The sequence below is a fragment of the Rhipicephalus microplus genome, chromosome 6, assembly GCF_043290135.1.
Source record: "Rhipicephalus microplus isolate Deutch F79 chromosome 6, USDA_Rmic, whole genome shotgun sequence".
Classification (NCBI taxonomy): Eukaryota; Metazoa; Arthropoda; class Arachnida; order Ixodida; family Ixodidae; genus Rhipicephalus; species Rhipicephalus microplus.
This window is the reverse complement of record NC_134705.1, coordinates 83,502,770-83,511,975: the sequence shown is the minus strand read 5'-3', so window position 1 is coordinate 83,511,975 and position 9,206 is coordinate 83,502,770. Positions and strand designations below refer to the sequence as shown.

The window sequence follows — 9,206 nt, the reverse complement described above, 5'->3', positions numbered from 1 at the left end:
TCGTTTGTCACTGCAACTGTAAACAGAAACACCAACAACCATTTTTAGAGGCTGTTTTATTTTTCGTTCCGAAACGGGTGAATTTGAAAAGCGGAATTAGCTTAACACATACATACACACTTCTACACACATACATACACATCGTATACACACTTATAGCTTTCCTCCGAAACAGTAATAATAAATTACTCATCATTTTTATTAATATGAGTAGGGATGTTTAAAAAAAATAAAAACTTGAGTATGTACGTGTGAACATAACCAAAAAAAGGGGGGGCCCTCCAATTGTGAAATTTCCACAGAAACATTTATTTTCCCACAGCAATCGTTAGTGTAAACACAGCTAGCGCACTCCCCGCACGCGAATACCGCGTCAGCCGGGGCGGCGTGACGCCACCGTCTCGGACACTCGCCGCACCCACGCCGTTTACCCCGATATCCTTGGTAAATTCGAACACTCTTTCTGTCATTGAATTCATTGTCGAACTCACCCCCGCAGGGGTGAGTGGGCCGATCCCGGAGGTAGTGCAATACCGGGCCAATCCGTGGTGGAGGTGAAGCAAGCTTCAAACACTCCGCCACATTGCAAAAATAAGTTTAATATCTTGGATCCAAATAGGATCCGTATCAGATATTAAGCTGATAAGAACATTTTATTCATGTTTCATGGGGCCATGTATGAATGAGTCCGACTTTCAGACATGACTTGCGCAAGAGTTCTCGCGACGAGGTTAACGACGTTGACATGGCACAACGCAGGCTAAAAGGGCGCACGTCGCGTGGCAGTAAAAGACATCGCATAGCAAGGCAAGAATTGCTTAGGGGCAAACACGCACACCCATGTTATCTTTGCATGCACAGTCACATGCGGTTGCGAGGCAGTTAATGACTTTCACGCAAGTGTTCTTGGTAGATCTTGCGTGATGCAGAGATCACCTCACTCACACAAAGCTTCTTAAACAGGCGCAAGTAGGGGCGCGAACAAATGCGACGTAGTACGCGATCGTTCGCCGAGTCCCATGCGCCGAGGGCACCCACGATGACGGCGCGGACGGTGACCCGCTGATACCGGCGCCGGAGAAACGCCGCCACCGGCTCGTAGTGAGCCAGCTTGGCGTTACGGGCGTTCTCAAAGGCGTCCGGCGTGTTCTCGAACGGGCACGTGACGTCGATGACGATAGCCTCTTCGCCACGCACCAGGACGAGATCCGGACGCAGGCCTGTGTGTCCGACGGCCTGGTTCTCGAAGGCCACCGTGAACTCGCGGGAGGCAGCGGTCCGGACGCGGTCGACGATGGCGTTGTGGCGGGCCCGGTAGAGCGCACTGCGAGGCATGCAGTGGCACACCACATGCGGCAGTGTCTCCCTCAGGTACCCGCAGACGCGGCACCGCTGGTCCCTGTCCGGTGCGCCCCACATGCGAGCGCCGTTGAGGGGCAGGAGGTTGAGGCGGGCCCTATGCACGAATCGCCAGTCCGCGAAGGAGGTGAAGGCGCCCGTCCGCATGAAATGGGAGCTGGCGCGATCAGCCGCTACGCAGGCCAGCACCTTGCCCTGGTTGGGGAGGTCGTGCAGGGCCCGGTCCCGTTCGGTGGCCAGCACCTCTCGTAGCGTGCGCATTACGCGGCACCGGTGCTGTGGGGTGATCGTGGCGTCGCCGCAAGTGAGCCGAACGCCGCCAGGATCCAGGGTCCAGGCGACGTTGTACTGACGGGACGCCTTACGGGCATTCGTCCACACGGACCGCAACTGGTTGGCCGGGACCCGGAACCCGTCCTCAAGCGATTCCCCGAGGTACGATTCCAGCTCGAATCGGGTGACCTCCCAACCGAGGCGGGCAGTGGCGGTTGCGTAGGCGTCTTCCAAGGCCATCTGCCGCAGCTCGGTGTCGGGGGACGTCAGAAGCTTGTAGGCCGAGTCGCAGCGGCAGAGTTGGCTGAGCTCCGCCGCAACCGGGATCCCGACAGCACCACCAGGGGCGGAACCGTATATGTAGTTGGTGGCCGCGTTGGTTGGTAGGTAGAGCGTGCGCTTTACCAGCGGCCGAATGGCATCATCCAGTCGGCGCCAGTCCGTCGTCGAAAGAACCCCGCATCTCATCGGGAAGTTGAGCGCCGGGTAGACGAAGGTCCGGAGGGCATCCAGACGCTGCCACGGCGCCAACATCGATGACATGATCGCCCGGGCTTGGGCGACGGCAGTCTCGACGACGGAACCGGAGCCGGAGGGGATCCGAAAGCCAATCGGACGCCCCAGGTACCGCTGCGGCTCGAAGTCGCGCAGTACCGAGATGGGGACGCCCGAAACTCGGAACTCCGTCTGGCGCATCCCCACAGGTGTCGATCCGACCATGTGGAAGGACGCGCACTTGGACGGGTTCAGGGACAAGCCCAGGGACGCGGCGAGGGTCTCGATCCGGTCGATGCGCTGCTGGAGTCGGCGCGGGGTCGAGGCCAGGGGAGTCAGGTCGTCCGCGTAGGCAAGGATCTTGTGGTCGGAACCACCACCCTGCACTGCGCGCACGACCGGGTCGATCACTAAGTTGAACAGGATTCCGCTCAGTGGGCAACCCTGAGGTAGCCCTGCCAAGACCGGGATCGGCTCGGTGGTTCCCTCGGCCGCTAGGATGCAGGTGCTGTTATCTCTGTAGAGGTCGCCTATCACCTCCGTAAACACGGGGCCGGCGCCAGCACCGGTCAGGGCGTCGAGCAAGGCCTGGTGCGGGACGGAGCCGAACGCGTTGTTAAAGTCCAACAGCGCCGCACACAGGTCGGGGCCTCCCGATCGGGCAATGTCGAGCCTGCGCTGTAGGATGTAGTTAAGTTCGAACACGCCGTCGTGCGGAAGGAAGCCCTTCTGGCACTTCGACAATACGGCGTGTTCGATCACCCAGGCCTGGAGCCGGGCTGCAAAGCACTTAGCGTAAACCTTCGCTGCCGTGCAGCCGAGGGCTATGGGCCGCCAGTTTGACGGGACTTGCGGATCCCCCCTCTTGAAGATGAGGACGGTCCGTGTCGTCCTCCAGGAATCCGGCGTTCGGCGGTGGTGGAGGCAGGCGTTGAACAACGCCGTCAGGAACCGTGCTTCCGTGTCGACCGTTCGCCAGTGGTGATAGGTTAGACGGTCTGCCCCGGGAGCCGTGCTCTCTGACTTGCGCAGGCGCCCGTACACCTTGTCGGTCGAAAAGTTCGACGTGTCGACGCTCGCCGGAGCCGGATCGCGTCCGAGTAGCAGGGTGGAGTCGGCCTGGCGGGCCGACCACGTGTGCCCCCAGTGGTAAAAGGCAGACCCGGGAATGCGTGCGAAACGTCTACCGCGTGCGTTGTGAAGCTGGTGAATGAAGGGTCATGTGGCAGAGGGAGACGGAACGTGAGTGTGCGACATGCCGCTGCGATGTCGTTCAAGCGTTCAACGGGCCGACAGGCTCTGCCTGTCGTGGTCGTTGCCTGTCGTGGTTTTTCTAGCTTAAAATGTCCGCAATGTCCAAGTTTTGCTGATTCCGAGGGGTAGGAGTGCTATAGTGGCGTGTACGAGGCGCTGGTGCGGCGCTCCGTCGATCGTGCCAGACGGACATGAGGCGGCAAGAAGGCGGTCGTCAAGTGGTCGCGGAAATGAGTGGAGAAGTACTCGCCTGCGCTTTTCGTCTAATTCCGCTGGGTAAGGTGCGAGAAGACTCGCGACAGACGGTCTTCGGGAGACGGGTGGTTGCACAAATGCGACCGTGCGTCAACGCGCAGCCATATTCGTGGATTATTTCACCCCATTACGATAGCTTCGTCACAGCGCTCGCTGGTGTTGCTTGTTTTTGTTGACCTTCACTTGTGGCTCACACCCACTGTGGGGGATTGGCCAGTTTGTTGTTCTGCTTCTTCGACTTCTACATACTCGGCTTAGTGAAGCTGTGAGGAGTGATGAATGGGTACAGAGGCAAAGCACAGCAAAGCGCGCCCGGGGCGTGATCTCACGCGTCCTGGGTTCCACGGCGCTTCAGGTACGTGCGTGGTGCGTCCGTACGTCTAGTGCGCAATTTTCTTGGAACTTTCAGCAACTGGCGATTCCATTCAGGTGAGAGTGCGAGGATGTGTGTTGTAATTAACGAGAGCCAACAGTGGATGAGGTGGTACGAGATGGTGTTCATAAATGTAGTGTGTGATCAACAAGGCGATGCCCGCCGTGGTGGTCAAGTGGCTATAAGGTACTCGGCTGCTGACCCGCAGGTGGTGGGATCGAATCCCGGCTGCATTTCCCTGTGCTCAGATTAGGGTGCACGTTAAAGAACCCCAGGTGGTCTAAATTTCCGGAGCCCTCCATTACGGCGTCTCTCATAATCATATGGTGGTTTTGGGACGTCATACCCCACATATCATCATATCGTCATCAAGGTGATGATGGCTGAGGGCGCCAGCGAGGTAGCTGACCGCGTGGCAACGAATTGCAGCCACCGCTGGCAGAAGCTGGGACCCAGGTCAGTGGACATAGAAAAAGCACATCGGGGCTTTGCCGCTCCACCGTACAGCAGGTGTGTGCGGGGTGGGTCCTGTGGCGTTCTTTGCGATTTTAATTTGTGATGGGGAATAGTGTAGATGCATAGACGTGGCGAGAGCACGCGTCTTCAGGTTAAGACGTCGCGTGAAGATGTGAAATAAAAATGCCTTCGTTTGTCACTGCAACTGTAAACAGAAACACCAACAACAATTTTTTAGAGGCTGTTTTATTTTTCGTTCCGAAATGGGTGAATTGGAAAAGCGGAATTAGCTTGGCACATACATACACACTTCTACACACATACATACACATCGTATTCACACTTCTAGCTTTCCTCCGAAACAGTAATAATAAATTACTCAACAGTTTTATTAATATGAGTAGGGATGTTTAAAAAAAATAAAAACTTGAGTATGTACGTGTGAACATAACCAAAAAAAAGGGGGGGGGGGCCTTCAATTATGAAATTTCCACAGAAACAGTTACTTTCCCACAGCAATCATTAGTGTAAACACAGCTAGCGCACTCCCCGCACGCGAATACCGCGTCAGCCGGGGCGACGTGCGCCACCGTCTCGGACACTCGCCGCACCCACGCCGTTTACCCCGATATCCTTGGTAAATTCGAACAATCTTTCTGTCATTGAATTCATTGTCGAACTCACCCCCGCAGGGGTGGGTAGGCCGATCCCGGAGGTAGTGCAATAACGGGCCAACCCGTGGTGGAGGTGAAGCAAGCTTCAAGCACTCCGCCGCATTGCAAAAATAAGTTTAATATCTTGGATCCAAATATGATCCGTATCAGATATTAAGCTGATAAGAACAGACTTTTTTATTCAATATTACTTACACAATAACATCATAATGGTTAGAAAAAACTCAATAGAAAACTTAATATAAGTGTAAAAGTTAAAATCCGGTAACAAAAGGGTTAAAAACTGTTAGTACACATAAGTTAAAAACGGTAAAACTGTAAAGGTGTATAAGTCTAAAAACATGGAAAGCTCGCAACTCTAAAAAATTTTGGCTATATATAAAGTCACTGTACACCGATGTGGCGGCGGTAAATGTCCGTGGAAGCCGCGATCGTGTCACTGACGCACAAGCGTTTCATTGTTCGCAGATAGTTCTTAGAACACAGTCTGCACGTGACACGATCGTTCGCCGGATCCCACGACCCCAGGCAGCCGACGACGATGGCTTCGATGGATACACGCTGGAACCGTCGGAGGAGATGTCGCTGTAAGGGGGCATACTTCTGCTCCTTAAGCCTCCGGGCTTCCTGGAACGCCTGCAGTCTGTTGTCAAAAGGGCAGCAGACGTCCAGGATCAAGGCTTCCTCGCCTCGTGCCAGGACCAGGTAAGGTCGTAGGCCGGGAAGTCCGACCTGTTGGTTCTCCCCGATGACGGTGAACCTTCCCAGGGCAGCCTTCTTGATACGTGCGACGATGGCGTTGTGGCGCTCCGTCATTGCCCGGCTCTGCCGCATACAATGGCAGAGTACGTGCGGCAGCGTCTCCTCCCTGTACCCGCAGCGTCGGCACCGTTTATCAGCTGCAGGTACCCAGGTACGTGTGCCGTTGAGGGGGAGGAGATTAAGCCGGGCTCGATGAATGAAGCGCCACTCTTTGAACCTGGTGTAGCGGCCGGTCCGCATGAAGTGTGAGTTAGCGGGGTCCGCCGCCACACACGCCATCGCCTTGCCCTGGTTTGGCTTCGCCTCGAGGGAACGGTCCCGGTCTTGGCTGAGGATGGCCCGGAGAGTTCTCACCAGCTTGTTCCGGTTCCGCGCGGACACCGTGGCCTCCCCGCAGGTGATGCGGGCGCCCTGGTCTTGTAGCTCCCAGGCGACAGTTAGGCGACGGGAGGCTTTGCGGGCCTCCGTCCAGACAGACTGAAGTAGAGTTGGGGTCTGTCTTAAGTCGCCTTCCGTGTCGCCCGAGAGGTAGGCCTCGATGTCCTTGTCATCAGCATCGCGTCGGAGCCGCCTGGAGACCACCTGGTGCAGCGCCTCCCTTGCGCGCTCCCGAACCTCCGAGTCCGTCGACGTCAGGAGCATGAAGGCCCCGTCCACCCGGCAGATGTCACTCAGCTCCGCCGCCAAAGGGATCCCTGCAGTGCCGGCCCGTGCGCTCCCGTACACGTAGTCGATAGATGCCCTGGCCGGAACGTACAGGGTCTTCTTGATGAGGGGGCGGAGCTCGTCATCCAGACGCTGCCACTCTCCCTTGCTGGCGAGGCCCACCCGCATGGCAAAGTTCAGTGCTGGATATAAAAAAGTTTTAATTGCATCCAGCCTCTGCCACAGGGTGAGCATTGAGGAGAGTAGCTTCCTGCCCAGGTGGATGGCCTCGTCAACGGTCGTTTGGTCCGGGAGGACCCGAAAGCCCACAGGTCACCCCAGGAAACGATGCCCCTCGTAGTCCACCAGTGCCGGAACCGGGACGCCTCCAACGGTGAAAGTGGTGGGCCGTGTGCCCACCGGATAGCGCCCGGATAGGTGGAGGGTGCGGCACTTGGCGGGCTTGAGTCGCAGTCCCAGCCGGTCCGAGAGGGCTGTCACGACGTTGAGACGGCGCTGCAAGGTGGTGGGGTCCGCAGCGAGCAGAGTCAGATCATCGGCGTAAGCAAGGATGTTGTGCTGCTTATCGCCTCCCTGCACTGCCCTGATGACTGGATCCACCACCAAGTTGAATAGCAGGCCGCTCAGTGGACATCCCTGCCTCAGGCCAGCTCTGATGGGGATAGGCTCCGTGGTGCCAGCTGCTGCCACGACGCAGGTGGTGTTGGCGCGGTAGAGCTCCTCTCCACGATCTCCGCGAAGGTCTCTCTTGCGCCGGCGCCGCGGACAGCCTCAACGAGGGCCTGATGGGCAACCGAGCCAAAGGCATTGGCGTAGTCGAGGAAACCTACGCACAGCTCCCCACCTTTTGTCCTGGCGTCATCCAGGCGTCCCTGCAGCACGAAGTTGTGTTCAAACACCCCATCGTACGGCAGGAAGCCCTTCTGACACCTGGACAAGACCGCATGGTCGCCCAAGCACCGCTGCAGCCGGGTCGTGAGACACCCGGCATACACTTTGGCGATCGTTTGACCAAGGGCAATGGGTCGCCAGTTTGTAGGATCCTCGCGGTCACCCTTCTTGTAAATCAGGATCGTCCTCGATGATTTCCAGCTCTGGGGTGTGCGGCGGTGTAAGAGACAGATGTTGAACACCGCCGCCAGGAACCGCCCGTCAGGATCCACCTGCCTCCAGTGGTGGTAGGTCAGACGGTCCTCCCCAGGAGCTGTGCTTTCGCACCTTCGGAGCTTGGCTGCGACTTCGTCTGGCAGGAAGGGGCACGTGTCCATCTCCTCTGTTGTGGGGGCTCGTGACCTGAGGAGCGTTGTATCCACGGCTACCGGGGCCCAGAGTTCAGTGAAGTGGCCTTGAAGGGTGCCTGGGTTGATGGGGCAGAGCTCGGATGGGCCCTCCGCAATGAGGCGGACGGCCCGTCGCCGGTTTCTCCTGTAAAGTCCCTGTATGAGAGAAGCATTGTCGGGGTTTATCTCACGCCGAGGTGGTGTTTGGCGTGAGCCCCGAAAGGGCAGCCGAAGATGGTCAACGATGGCTGCCTCGGCGCGGTCCAGGATGGGCTCGAACCGCGCCCATTGCTCCTCCGACACAGGGCTCCGGCCAAGGTCACGTAGCTCTGCCGTCACCTCCGCCAGGAACCAGGCGCTCTCAGGCCCCAGGGTGTCAGCTGCCTCCTCCTGTGTACCGTAGTTGCTGCCAGTGACGTTGCCATGGGGCGCTGTCGGTTCGGCGGGTTCTCACCCCGCTTCGCTAAAGTTGTTTGCGAGTGTCGTCGCCTGCTCGGTAGGCGCCGACAACTCGACGACGCGCCCCATCTGCTGGTGAGCTGGCTCCTCGGTGTCGTCCACAGCTGGGCTGGCGTACTCCTCCGAGGAGCTGACGTCATCGCCTGCAGGTACTGCCTGGTTGGAGTCCCCACCCGGCTGGTCGTCACCCGCATCGTCCACCAGGTGTACAGGCGCGCTCTCCGTGCCGTCTTCGTCCGCGGAGTCACGAAACAGCTGACTCGTCGAGACGACGGGCGTCGCTCCGAGTGCAAGCTCCCCCAGGGCCCCATCTCCGTCCATACGAGCAGGTGTGACCTCCTGTGAGGGAGGCCCGGTCACGGTTCTTGGGGCAGGGGGGCATTGGTCCGTCGTCAGCTCGCCTTCAGCCTGCGTGGGTGAAACCGCCGTCAAAAGGGGGGGATGTGGGGGTGTAGCCGGTCCAGGTGGAGGCTGATGAGGTGGCGTCCTGGTGTCCCCTGCACGGCAGGACTCTCCTGAAGTACCGGCTACAGCGGCTGCTGGTGGTGGACCGGCGGTAGCGTTCTGCTGGGCCAGTAGTGCCTCCTCCCTCCGGTGCCGTTGCTCATGATTGTAGAGCCCCTTCTTGGACGTGAAGGAGCTCGAGCAGGTCGGGCACTGGTGCCGGTGAGGGGGGGAGGGGCAGCAGCTGGAAGGTTCACCAGACAGCCATGCGTTGTCGGCCGTTTCCCCAGCGTGGCACCGCAAATTGTACAGTGGTAGACCGTCCGGGTTATCCGCACGCCATGTTCCCCTTCGAGATGCCGCTGCAGCGACTGGTGGCGCGACGTCCACACTTCGGGATTACAGGCGGTCGCGCAGCCCTCCTCGCAGCATAGAAACGTCGCCGGGAGTGGAAAA

The 9,206-nt window shown here is 58.3% G+C and overlaps 2 non-coding genes across 2 annotated transcripts; both read right to left on the bottom strand.

The window, feature by feature from the left end:
- Positions 1-500: 500 nt before the first annotated feature.
- LOC142766492 (U2 spliceosomal RNA) lies at positions 501-688 on the bottom strand. Its single transcript, XR_012884549.1, has one exon. It is a non-coding gene; the product is annotated as a U2 spliceosomal RNA (small nuclear RNA).
- A 4,470-nt stretch (positions 689-5,158) lies between these two features.
- Positions 5,159-5,344, bottom strand: LOC142766526 (U2 spliceosomal RNA). The gene has a single exon (XR_012884569.1). It is a non-coding gene; the product is annotated as a U2 spliceosomal RNA (small nuclear RNA).
- Between the last annotated feature and the right edge of the window lie 3,862 nt (positions 5,345-9,206).